Genomic DNA, 14,816 nt, shown 5'->3' with positions numbered 1-14,816 from the left:
GCAAGAGAATCTGCCTCACTCCTAGACTTGAAAGAATCAAAGAGATGGGCAAAGCAGAAGGTAACAACTTCATCAAAAGAAAACACTTCTGCTCTTCAAAATAGACTGTTAAGAAAATGAAAAGGTGAGCCAGAAACTGGGAGAAAATATTTGCAAAACAGGTCTCTGACAAAGGACTAGAATATACTATACTAGACAAAGGACTAGAATGTATTATACTATACTACTAGAATATATATGCTAGAATATATAAAGAACACTTACAATTAAAAAAGAAGACAAACATCCAATTTAAGAAATGGGCAAAAGATTTGAGCAGTCACTTCACCAAAAAAGATACATAGATGGCAGATAAGCTCAAGAAAAGATTCTTTATAAAAATGCTAATTAATACCATAATAGATACCAGTACACACCTATTAGAATAGCTAGATGTACAAAAGCCTGACTAACAATTGTTGGTCAGGATGTGGAGAAACTGTAATTCCCGTACACTGCTGGTGGGAATGTAAAATGACAAACCACCTTAGCCAACACTTTGGCAGTTTCTTAAAACAAACACACTAATATACTAATGTCTGTCAACTGTGGGAGGGTTGTTTTGTACATAGCAATGGCTTATAAGACCTAAGGAACTCAAAACGGGGCCTCCTAATCTCCTTTTGAAAGTGGGAAGAGTAATCTGCTTGTATTTTCCCCTTGCTGAGTGAGTGAATTACAATATATCCAACAGCAGAAAGAGGGCTGCCTTCTTATGTTTATCTCAGGCCTAGCCTGTAAGGCTCAATGCCCCAGTGCTTAGCCCTGAAGATTCCATGTCACTTCTCAGGTACTGAGCATGCCAATCGCTAACAGCAGCATGCCAGCAGGGGCTGTCAGTTGCACGGGCTGTCAGTTGCAGCTGTTCCCCAGCCATTTACAGCAGAGCCTCATTGCTTCAGGCTGCACTTCTGTGCTTTGTCCAGCCAATTCTCAGGTACTGAGCATGCCAATCGCTAACAGCAGCATGCCAGCAGGGGCTGTCAGTTGCAGGGGCTGTCAGTTGCAGCTGTTCCCCAGCCATTTACAGCAGAGCCTCATTGCTTCAGGCTGCACTTCTGTGCTTTGTCCAGCCAACTGGTCTGATTTCTTCCATCCCTCTGTAAATCTAATGATCATTGTTTAGGTTTCAATGCCACTGAGAGTTCCACAAAGTCTGGTATTCTCCCTAAAGTTGAGTCATATTTTTCTGAACCCCTGAGTGGTAGTAGGCATTCCTCTTGAGCTGAACTTGCTCTCAGATTAGGCCACGCAGCCCAAGAGTCATGTCTAGCCCCTATCTCTGCATCCTGGGTTGATTCCAGAGCTTTCTGGGCCCTTGGATTCACCCAGGGGCCACAGTTTATTCACTGCTGTTCAAAGGAGGTATCTCTTTTTACTCCCAAAACGACTAGAGCACTGATGGGAGTGACAGGTATAATCTCAGTCATCTTCATCCTCATCCTTATCCATCAAGATCTCGCCTCAGCAAATCCAACCATTCCTCTAAGCCTGGACCAAGTTATTTCTGCTCCAGGAAATCCTTCAATATTCTAGCCTATAGACATCCATCTCTCTTATTCCTGGCTTATCATCTCACTTACTGCTTAATACATTCAACTAACTTTACTAAATGCATCACATATAATAATCTGCCTTTTTATTCCACAATCCAGCCCATTATATACACTGTTGATAGGTTAGTTTTTTGGATGCACATAGAAGGGTACTTCAAAAAGTTCATGGAAAATTTGAATTAAAAGATAATGTGAGTCCCTCCATGAATTTTTTGAAGACTCATACTCCCTTGCTTAGAAATTTCCATTGGCCCCAAGAGCTCACAAAACAAAGCCTAAAATTCTAGGGACCTCCACCACCAGCCTCAACCTATCTCACTGGTTTCTCTACTGCTGCCCTTTACCCACCTTATGCTCCGATTCCACTATAGCTACAATTCTGAAGAACAAGAACGAAGTGATGGAAGCTGTTGAAGGATTTGCCTCACTGAAGGCAACAAGGCTAACGAAAATTCTAGAAGAACCGATATCAGATATAGAGAAACTGCTAATTACCTGGATTGAAGGCCAGACAGAGATGCATATCCCTTTCAGCACGATGACCATCACGACCAAAGCAAAAAGGTTTTGGTAATGTTGAAAGAAAAGGTTGGACTCAACTATAATGTTGAATTTACTGCTAGCTGTGAGTGGTATAAATGATTCAATAATTGTTATTCATCACATTATGTGAAAGTGAGTGGTGAGTCTGTGAGTGCTAATGTGAAGACAGCTAAATTTAGTAAACTCTAGATAAGCTGATTGTGGATGAAAATTACTTGCAAGAGCAAATTTCAATGTGGTAGAAAGCTTTCTATTCTGGAAATGAATGCTTTCATTCATAAAGAGGCCAAGTCAATGCCAGATCTCAAGGCTTTTAAGAACAAGATAACAGTCTTGCTTGGGGACAATGTTGCAGGCTATAAATTAAAACCCTTTGTAATCTGGCACTGTGAGAACCCCAGGGCCTTCATGCATATCTACAAGCACACACTGCCATCATACCACAGGTGTAATAAGAAGTCATGGATGACCCAGCTCCTCTTCCAAGGATGCCCTCCTAAGTTGTTATGCCTGCGAAATGAAGAAGTTTTGTTTAGAGAATAATGTACCTTTCAAGCTTTTGTTTATTGTTGATAATACTCCCACACATCCTCCTTTTATTTATGATCTTCATAAATATCAAGATATCAAAGTGGTGTTTCTTCCTTCAAATACCACCTCTTTGATCCAATCAATGGATCAAAGAGTTATAGCAGCTTTTAAGGCCTACTACCTGAGGAGGACCTTTTCCTAAGCTATTGCTGCAACTAAGGAAGACTGAAAAAATGCTGATGCAATTCTGGAAGGATTACAACATCTACAATTGCATCAGGAACCTTGCTTGGGACTGGGGTTATGTCACCAAGAAATGTATAATTGGCATCTGGAAGAAGACACTCAAGTGGTTCATTTCATGACTTCAAAAGATTTGCCAAGGATGAGGAGATTGCAGAAATCGACAAGGTTGTGGTTGAGATGGCAAACAAATTTAACCTGTGTGTGGATGAGGATGCCATTGAGGAGCTCCTAGAGGTGATTTATAAATAATTGACTAATGAGGAGTTGTTGGCTTGGAACAGAAATGCATAGCTGAAGAAGACGCAAGAGAAAAAGAAACTTCCTGAGAAGAAAAAAAGAACCCCCAAGAAAATTCACAGTAGAGCATTAGCAGAAGTGTTTGCAGATCTCAGCAAGCTCCTTAAAAAGTTTGAAAACATGGACCTCAACACCAAAAAGTTTTCATTAATATAGAGAAATGTTCATGATTTATTATCTAATTACAAGCAAGTCTGTGATTAAAAAAAGAAACTAACCAAGCAAACCACCATAGATGCATTTTTGAAATGAGTGACACCTCCTCAAAAGAGCCTCAGGCAGGTCTTTAAGGAGATATTCCAGAAGAAGGCACTGTTATCATAACAGATGACAACTCCATGAGTGCTATTGCCCCTGAAGAACATGCAGTGGGATAAGATGTGGAGGAGGACAACAGTGATATTGATGATCCTGACCCTATGGAGGCCTAGGCTAATGTGTGTTATTGTGTCCTAGTCTTTAACAAAAAAAGTTTAAAAAAACTTTTTTTTTAATTTAAAAAGTGGAAAAAAGCTTATAAAATAAGGACATAAAAAAGAAAATGTTTTTTCACAGTTGTACAGTGTGTTTGTGTTTTAATCTAAGTGTTATTATAAAATAGTCAAACATTTAAAACACTTTAAAGTTTATAAGGTAAAAATGTTACAGCAAGCCAAAGTTAATTTAATACTGAAGAAAGAAGATTTGTTTTACAAATTTAGTGTAGCCTAAATGTACTGTGTTTATAAAGTCTGCATTAGTATACAGTAATGTCCTAGGCCTCCATATTCACTCACCTCTCACTCGCTGACTCACCCAGAGCAACTTCCAGTACTTCAAGCTCCATTCATGGTAAATGCCCTGCACTAGTACACCATTTTTAATCTCTTATACTGTATTTTTGCTGTACCTTTTCTATGGTTACATATGCTTAGATATACAAATATTTACCATTGTGTTGTAATTGCCTACACTATTCAGTACAGCAACATGCTGTACAGGTTTATAGTGTAGGAGCAATAGGCTGTACCATCAGAGGGTACTTCAAAAAGTTCATAGATTCATATGATCTCTTAATTCTATTTTTCCATAAACTTTTTGAAGTACCCTCATATATTCTGGATGTATATAGTAGGCTATGCTATCTAGGTTTGTGTAAATACACTCTGTGATATTCACACAATGACAAAAATCGCCTAATGATGCATCTTTTAGAACATATCCTCATTGTTAATGACTGTACTTGCTGAACCAAACAGATTCTGTGACATTTTGAGTGAATGTTCAAAAGGCACTATAGATTGAGGTTCTCTTTAGAACTTACCTGACTGAAAAAATAAAATTGAAGCATAGTGATTACAAACAAATGCTCTATGCCCCATCACACAATATTTATGCTACCCTGGCAACAGCTCAAAACCTCCCCCAGCCTCTGCTAGAATGGATAGTCCAGGAAAGTGAGAATTTTGTGTCTGTTCTGTTCATTGTCATGTATGCAAGCCTAGATCAGTGCTTAGCACACAGAATGAGATCCATATTTGTTGAATGAATATCAGTTTTCTCAAAAGCAAAATAGCAACAATCTCACAGGTTGTAGTGTGAATGAAATGAACAAAATAACTCAAAGCTCCTTACAATGACTAGAATCCAGTAAGTAGACTCCAGTAAGCCTGCCATTATTATTATCCTGAAAACGAATCTGTTATCATTCCTTCAAATTGAAACTGGGTGAGGAGAGGGCTCCAAAAGAATGGGTTCTTTAACCTGAAGACCCAATCTTGATTACTGTGGATTGCAATTCTTGGGAGAAATAGAAAACACATTCTGGCAAACATTGATTGCCCAGAGATGCCTCTACCAAATCAAGCTTTATCACTGAAGGTTAGAACCTGGAATAACTAAACAAAAAGACCATTCACCAAAAGACCATATGTAGATCTTTCTTTTCTTAAACCAAAGAAACATCTTTTTTATAACAAAGACCTCAAAAACTTAATGTAGAAGCAAACATACAAACAAAGCAGTAGTGGGCATGTAGATAATAGTCCTTATATACTGAGGGGTGTTTCATTAAATACAACATTTACACCCACAGCAGAAGACCAGTTATAAAATCAAATGTGCATGTTAAATCACTTTTTCACAAATATTCACACATAGCAACTTAAAAGGCAGTTAATTAAATATTTAGGTCAAATAAGAGCAACAAGTTTAACACAGAGGAATTATCAATATTCAAATAATATAACAAAATAAAATTTAAAATAATATTGACCTTAACATAAAATAATATACCCTTGAGGATTCCAGAGATCTCTTATGATCCTTCAGAATCATGTAGTGATTCAGTATCCCAATTATCATTGTGAATTATTGATAATGGTTACCTGAGCTTTCTGACTGTTTGAAGTCTGGATAATAGATGTTTATTACATAGGTACATGAAGGCAGGTGGGGGGGCAGAGTGAGCGTGTATATACACATATTGTATACATACAGTATATATACAGAATGCGTACATTTTTTTCATGACTTGCTTTCCTTTTCTAGAACATCACCTTCATTTTTCTCTAAAAAGTACAACGTATTCTAAATAAAAGTTTCACCGTTTTAAAAAAAGGACTATAAGCAGTTTAAAATTAACATATTTTTATTCAGCACACGCTTTAAATTTTAGAGACTTTGCAAGTTTATTTTTAAAACAATGATGTTTTATCCCTTAAAGAGTCATTCAAATAACGATTAAAATACAAAATGATGACAAAGCTTTTCAAACACCAATGAATTGAAATTTTATTTTTAATTGTATCTTATCATTCAACTAGACTGCATCTTCTTGGTGATTACCTATTCACTATCCACCTACTGCATCAGTTTCTCATATCTGTGTAAACATTGTAAAACTGAGCTCTCCTATTTCATTAATCTTTTAGATATTGGTTTTAATCAAAAAATAAGAGTCTAAAAATTTTGCATATTGAAGTATACCATGATGTACTTTGTTTTTTCAAAAAAAAAAAATCCTGACTTATTTTAATTTTTGTTTTTTCAAAAAAAAAAATTCCTGACTTATTTTAATTCAGTCAGCTTTTCCCATAATTTAGTTATTTATAGCAAATATTAACCTAACAGTCTGGAAAGTATTAATTCTTCCAGGCAATGAGTATTCACATTATGGCCGCAATACTGAATCTTTTCTATTAGTAGCATTATTTTATTTTTTAATTCACAATAAGTATATATTTCTGGGGTACAATGTTATATCTTTATATATATATAAAAAATGGAATGATTAAATCAAGCCAATTAACATATCCATCACCTCACATACATTCTTTTGTGGTACAAACATTTAAAATCTACTTGCAGCAATTTTGAAATATACACCCCATTACTATTAACTATCGTCATCATGCTGTGCAATAGCTGTCAAAAACTCATTTCTCCTGTCACCCTTTGACCAACTTCTCCCCATTATCCCCAATGCCCAGCACTTGATAACCACCATTCTACTCTCTACTTCTCTGAATTCAACTTTTTTAGATTTCATATATAAGCGAGATTAAGCACCACACTACTGAATCTTGAGTGAACTTAAAAATTTCAGTAATTGCCTATGTTCCACCCTCCCAACTCTTGTTGTACAAGCTAGAAATTCTGGAATATTCCCAACTCCTCTTCCTCTTGCATGCATCCCAATGACAGAAGGCACTCTCCGACCCAGCCAGTTACTCTGCAAATGCAGTCCCCTCTGTTCTGAGGGCCTTGCTGTCCTTGGTTGCTGCTAGACAGTCTAGCCATTCTTTCCTGGAGGTGGAAAAAACTTGCCTGATCCCTACCTGAAAGAGACTTTCCCCTTAGGGTCCCCACAACGCTGTGCAGAACTCATACCTGTCCCAAAGTAAGTACTCCTTAAGTGGTGGCCATTATAGCTATATTATCTTACTATATTCAATTGACTTTTAAATGTATCCATAGCTCCAGAATAACTCGAACTCCTTGAGGGTAGACACCATATCTCACTGAATTTAATATCCTCCAGGTATAATACATGGTTTCTGGAACATAATGCCTCCTTGACGAATGATTGTTGAATGACCAGCTACTGGAACGTGAGTCAGAAAATCCATTAATGGCATTTAATAGTTATGTAATTTTGCTACCTCTCCGAACCTCACTTCTCTGAACTATAAAACAGGAAGAACAGCAGACTATCTATAAAAGTTGCTGTAAGGAACACATAGTACCCACTTCAGAAATGCCTGCTGGGCGGAACCACTATGCTTGCTGGGTTACCTTTTGCAGCTTTGCGAGAGATACATGTCGAGAAGGAAATTATGATAAAACTCAGACTCTTCCCTTTTGCTTCCACTCAATTTTTGTGAAACAAGAGCAATTAGGTTGAGACTATTTCTTCAAAATGTACAATGTATAACTCTATGTTTTGATGGAAGGGTAAGGACAGGAGGAAATGGGGACAGGGAAGGAGAATCAAAGCACCTCTGGATTGATAAAATACCTTCTTACTTCTTACTACTAGAAGATTCATTTGACCCAAGTCTTACGTCTATCAGATGAATCAAGTTTTGGCTTTTAACATTATCTCAAAAATAATGTTGTATTAGTCCATTTCTGTTGCTTATAACAAAATACCTGGAACTGGGTGATTTATAAAGAAAATGAAATTTATTATTTACAGTTTCTGAGGCTGGAAAGTCCAAAGTCCATCTGCTGGTGGTTACAGTGACCCACAGGTCTCACATTGCAAAATGGTGGAAGCAGAGAGAGCAGAGACATAGACTCTTCTCTCTCTTCTTTCAAAGCCCTCAGAACCACACCCCTGGCCACCATTTTTAATTTATTCACTATGGCACGGTCCTACAATCCAATCACCTCTTCAAGGCCCTGCTCTTCAGTTACCATAATAGGATTTCCCACTCTCTTAACAGTCACAGTGGGGGCTAAGTTTCTAATATGTAAAACTTAGGGGACACAATTCAAGCTTCAATGAATTTTGGGGGGACATAATTCAATCCACTACAAATGTAAATACTTTATCATAGACACACTGATCATATAAAAAAGACACCCATCATTCAACCTAAACTTGTACACTAACATACTAGTTCTCAAACTTTTTAGTATAAGAAATTGACTGTACATCACAACCAGCACAACACAATACTTACCATTACCACATTCAATGCAACACCTGTTTGTGTTCCATTCTCTTCTGTGGAAAGTTCTGTAAAGTGTTGTTTGCAACCAGGACAGATGGAGATGAGGGTGAGGGGATGGGGAAAGTGGAGTCAGTATAAATTACTGAGGCCCTGCAGGCTAGAAGTGGGGCAGACACAAATCCCATGCACAAGTTTTCAGTCCGTCCCTCCTGGTTGTGGGGAGAGAGGGTGGAGTTTTTTGCACCTGAACCTGCTCTCGGTGGCTCTGTTCTTCACCCACTAATTGATTTCGAGACCTGCTGATGGAGATGTGACCCATGGATTGAAAGAAACAAAAACTTTACAACACTGCCCATACTGCCCCAGGACTTAATATTTATGATGGATCCTATCATTATCTTGGGCAATGTGAAAGTAATTTTGTTGCATATGCAAGGGTACTTCTAAAAGTTCATGAAAAAATATAATGAGAAGATAACACAAATATTTACATGAACATCAACACCTCATTGGATTCCAGGGAGAGCTCTGCTGTACCGTACATCCGCACTTTTTGAAGTATATTTGTATTTTTGTGTTAAAGAAATTTATTTTTTAAATGTAAATATTCAAATACACTACAATACTTGTAATACTGTATTGGCATTTTCTTTCACTTTTAAAAATATACTGAGGATTTTTAAAAAGTAAATAATCAAAAACTAAGTGGCACAGATTCTTAATCTCTGAAAAGTCCTTCTTACAACTGTAGTTGATAACAAGTTTTCCCTCAATGACTTTAAACAAAGTCATTAAACAAAGAAACCAGGTCTCCTTCTGGAAGTTAAACCTGCACATCTAACACATCTACTGGAAGAAGACTGATGGTCTCTGAGGTGCACCAGAGCAGAGGCTGACTGCAGCTAATCAGTAATAATGGCATATCTCAAGAACAGATGGGTCACCAAAAGAGCAAAGTAGGAAGGCATCAAGGCTCAGAAGACTATGAGCAGTAAACATGTGTCCAACCCACTCCAGCAGAGAAAGCCGCTGCTTATGAAGATCAGAGAAGTGTTCTCAGTGATACCTACCCACAGGCTTCTCCATAGCCCAGGAACAGGGCACCCTCCAGACTCTCCACCAAAGTAATGGTCGCCATATGAAAGATGCAAATCACTACAAAGGGGGTTCTCTTTCAGTAAATTCAAGAATTTGCGTTCATCTCCTATGTATCCATGTTGGTGAGTTTGATTAAGGTGAAGCTGATAACTATTGACCGAACTGATATATTCCTGGACTTTATGGACTTTCAAGGCTGAGAACAAATCCTGAAGCAAGCCAAGTTCACTGAAATAGCGCCACCTGTGAAACATTATCACCACATTTGCAGTGTTCCCCTGGTGCTTCTACCCATTTCACAGATCTCTTGGTTGTCCCACTGGTCCATTAGAATTCCTCAGCCACTTATATCCTCCCTAAAGCCATATGAAGAATGTCTGTATTTTATAGTTGTTTTATGCTATAATTAGATTTAGCAATTGCATCCAAAGTTTTAGACTTTTTTAAAAACCCAAAAGACCCTTCGGAGGTTATTCCACCCAATGGCCCTGACATGAAGCTGAGAGAACTGAGGCCCACAGAGTTGCAGTGACTTTCGCTATGTCACACAGGCAGATAAAGTGCAGTGTCGTGGTCACCATCTACCTCTTTGACTCCAGGGGCGATTGTTGCTGAGGTTGCCATGAATCAAATACATAAGCAATAACCTCATGGTAAAATGTGTTTAGGTTGTCCTAATATGGGAGCCAGAGAGAGAATATATAAAGAGGGGTAGGATATTCCAGTGAAAATGAGGAGAAATGAAAGTCCAGTGTCAAACACATCCATGTAGAAGCTGGGACAAGGGCAGAGAAAAGAATTTCAGTTTGGAAATGCCTCTCAGTTCTCCCTCAATCTCTTTCTCTCTTTCTCTTCCTTCCTCCCTTCCTTCTTCCCATCCTGTTGTTGTTTCTTAAGCCCAGTTGCTTCTTCATAGAATAATTACAGGGATATCCATGAAGCCAAGAATAGATATGCAGATAACTAAACATACACGTCCATTCAAGCACGCACAAGCATACGCATGTAATGTACACATATACATACACCCCTCATACCAAGATCAAGATAAGTTGTTGCAGATTGGGTTCTCTGGGAAGCAGACTCTGAAACAGAGTTGAACATGCAGGAGGTTTTTCAGGAAGAGTCTCTGTGATCAACACCCGTGGAAGGGTGGACAGGGAAGAAAGAAGAAGTCAAGCTGGGATGCAGGCACATCAACACCTCATTGGATTCCAGGGAGAGCTCTAGAGCTAACATGGCCCATCAGAGTTGTCATGCATTGTCCCAAAAGGGCCAGGCCTTTATATCTCTGCCTCTTTTAGGCTCTAGATGTGAGCTACTCTACAGATGTGAGCTACTCTAGGAAGATGACCTTGATTGAGACAGTTCTTTGTAACTGAAGGGACTGAGAGCTGAAGGATGTCTGCTGACAGTACTCCTGACAACTGGGGTAACAAGATTCCCCTGAAAGAAAGATCTGAGTGGTTTACATCTGTGTCCATCACACATATATTTCCAAGGAAGGACTAGCCTATACTGTATGAACAGACAGTCTCACACAACGTAAGCACTTAGAGGGCAGGGCTGCTGTATTGGTGAGGATGGGCTAGGATTTGCAGCTACNAGTTACCATAATAGGATTTCCCACTCTCTTAACAGTCACAGTGGGGGCTAAGTTTCTAATATGTAAAACTTAGGGGACACAATTCAAGCTTCAATGAATTTTGGGGGGACATAATTCAATCCACTACAAATGTAAATACTTTATCATAGACACACTGATCATACAAAAAAGACACCCATCATTCAACCTAAACTTGTACACTAACATACTAGTTCTCAAACTTTTTAGTATAAGAAATTGACTGTACATCACAACCAGCACAACACAATACTTACCATTACCACATTCAATGCAACACCTGTTTGTGTTCCATTCTCTTCTGTGGAAAGTTCTGTAAAGTGTTGTTTGCAACCAGGACAGATGGAGATGAGGGTGAGGGGATGGGGAAAGTGGAGTCAGTATAAATTACTGAGGCCCTGCAGGCTAGAAGTGGGGCAGACACAAATTCCATGCACAAGTTTTCAGTCCGTCCCTTCTGGTTGTGGGGAGAGAGGGTGGAGGAGTTTTTTGCACCTGAACCTGCTCTCGGTGGCTCTGTTCTTCACCCACTAATTGATTTCGAGACCTGCTGATGGAGATGTGACCCATGGATTGAAAGAAACAAAAACTTTACAACACTGCCCATACTGCCCCAGGACTTAATATTTTATGATGGATCCTATCATTATCTTGGGCAATGTGAAAGTAATTTTGTTGCATATGCAAGGGTACTTCTAAAAGTTCATGAAAAAATATAATAAAAAGATAACACAAATATTTACATGGACTTTTTGAAGTATATTTGTATTTTTGTGTTAAAGAAATTTATTTTTTAAATGTAAATATTCAAATACACTACAATACTTGTAATACTGTGTTGGCATTTTCTTTCACTTTTAAAAATATACTGAGGATTTTTAAAAAGTAAATAATGAAAAACTAAGTGGCACAGATTCTTAATCTCTGAAAAGTCCTTCTTACAACTGTAGTTGATAACAAGTTTTCCCTCAATGACTTTAAACAAAGTCATTAAACAAAGAAACCAGGTCTCCTTCTGGAAGTTAAACCTGCACATCTAACACATCTACTGGAAGAAGACTGATGGTCTCTGAGGTGCACCAGAGCAGAGGCTGACTGCAGCTAATCAGTAATAATGGCATATCTCAAGAACAGATGGGTCACCAAAAGAGCAAAGTGGGAAGGCATCAAGGCTCAGAAGACTATGAGCAGTAGACATGTGTCCAACCCACTCCAGCAGAGAAAGCCGCTGCTTATGAAGATCAGAGAAGTGTTCTCAGTGATACCTACCTACAGGCTTCTCCATAGCCCAGGAACAGGGCACCCTCCAGACTCCACCAAAGTAATGGTCGCCATATGAAAGATGCAAATCACTACAAAGGGGGTTCTCTTTCAGTAAATTCAAGAATTTGCGTTCATCTCCTATGTATCCATGTTGGTGAGTTTGATTAAGGTGAAGCTGATAACTATTGACCGAACTGATATATTCCTGGACTTTATGGACTTTCAAGGCTGAGAACAAATCCTGAAGCAAGCCAAGTTCACCGAAATAGCGCCACCTGTGAAACATTATCACCACATTTGCAGTGTTCCCCTGGTGCTTCTACCCATTTCACAGATCTCTTGGTTGTCCCACTGGTCCATTAGAATTCCTCAGCCACTTATATCCTCCCTAAAACCATATGAAGAATGTCTGTATTTTATAGTTGTTTTATGCTATAATTAGATTTAGCAATTGGATCCAAAGTTTTAGACTTTTTTAAAAACCCAAAAGACCCTTCGGAGGTTATTCCGCCCAACGGCCCTGACATGAAGCTGAGAGAACTGAGGCCCACAGAGTTGCAGTGACTTTCCCTATGTCACACAGGCAGATAAAGTGCAGTGTCGTGGTCACCATCTACCTCTTTGACTCCAGGGGCGATTGTTGCTGAGGTTGCCATGAATCAAATACATAAGCAATAACCTCATGGTAAAATGCGTTTAGGTTGTCCTAATGTGGGAGCCAGAGAGAGAATATATAAAGAGGGGTAGGATATTCCAGTGAAAATGAGGAGAAATGAAAGTCCAGTGTCAAACACATCCATGTAGAAGCTGGGACAAGGGCAGAGAAAAGAATTTCAGTTTGGAAATGCCTCTCAGTTCTCCCTCAATCTCTTTCTCTCTTTCTCTTCCTTCCTCCCTTCCTTCTTCCCATCCTGTTGTTGTTTCTTAAGCCCAGTTGCTTCTTCATAGAACAATTACAGGGATATCCATGAAGCCAAGAATAGATATGCAGATAATTAAACATACACGTCCATTCAAGCACGCACAAGCATACACATGTAATGTACACATATACATACACTCCTCATACCAAGATCAAGATAAGTTGTTGCAGATTGGGTTCTCTGGGAAGCAGACTCTGAAACAGAGTTGAACATGCAGGAGGTTTATCAGGAAGAGTCTCTGTGATCAACACCCATGGAAGAGTGGACAGGGAAGAAAGAAGAAGTCAAGCTGGGATGCAGGCACATCAACACCTCACTGGATTCCAGGGAGAGCTCTAGAGCTAACATGGCACATCAGAGTTGTCATGCATTGTCCCAAAAGGGCCAGGCCTTTATATCTCTGCCTCTAGATGTGAGCTACTCTACGAAGATGACCTTGATTGAGACAGTTCTTTGTAACTGAAGGGACTGAGAGCTGAAGGATGTCTGCTGACAGTACTCCTGACAACTGGGGTAACAAGATTCCCCTGAAAGAAAGATCTGAGTGGTTTACATCTGTGTCCATCACACATATATTTCCAAGGAGGGACTAGCCTATACTGTATGAACAGACAGTCTCACACAACGTAAGCACTTAGAGGGCAGGGCTGCTGTATTGGTGAGGATGGGCTAGGATTTGCAGCTACCAAAATAAAAAAACACTCCAAAATCTCAGTGGTTTATAATAAAGACTTATTTCTAGCTTATGGTTCAAGTCTATTGCATGTGGCCTGAGGCTCTGCTCTAGGTTGTCGTGTGTAACCCAGGCTTATTCAGCAGCCTCTACTGAAACACTCACTTCCAGTACTCACAGCAAAGAAAACAGAGCCATGAGGAAGCAAGCACATATACCTAAAGCTTGAGAGTGGACAAAATCTATGTCACTCCTGCTCATATTCAATTGGCCAAAGAAAGTCACATGATCAAGTCCAATTTCAATGGGTCCGTAAATATAACAATCTCCCAGGATGGGGAAGAGAAGCAGATTTTGGTGACCAGTAATTTTCCACAGCTACATTAACCTCAAGGAACACCCTAGAGAGATTAAAAACAATTCTGCAAGTCACCCTTTAAGTTCATGAAGGACAGAAATGGTGAGTATTATAACTGCAGTAGGAGATTTGTGTGAGGCACTTAAGTATAGAACCTATTAGAGCTTTGGCTAGACATAGTAGACCCTCAATACATTTCTATGAAATTGAGTTGAATTTAGGTTTTCATGTGGGTTTCCCTTGAATTTTGGTCACTGTAAAGATATCCTAGGTAGAACATCCACTAAAATATATATGATGATGATTTTAAGGTTGGTTTTTTTTAGTGTTAAATTTAATGTTTAAGAAAATCACAAAAGCATAAAAAAGAAAAAAGTATAAATAAGAAAAACATGTAAATAAACATAAATTTTAAAAAGTATCTTTGGGGGCCGGCCTGGTGGTGCACTGCTACAGTGCGCCACTTGGGAGTGCAGTGGCGCTCCCGCCGAGGGTTTGGATCCCAC

Source organism: Galeopterus variegatus, unplaced genomic scaffold, assembly GCF_000696425.1.
Source record: "Galeopterus variegatus unplaced genomic scaffold, G_variegatus-3.0.2 Scaffold2767, whole genome shotgun sequence".
NCBI classification, from domain to species: domain Eukaryota; kingdom Metazoa; phylum Chordata; class Mammalia; order Dermoptera; family Cynocephalidae; genus Galeopterus; species Galeopterus variegatus.
Note: the sequence above shows the minus strand (reverse complement) of the source record.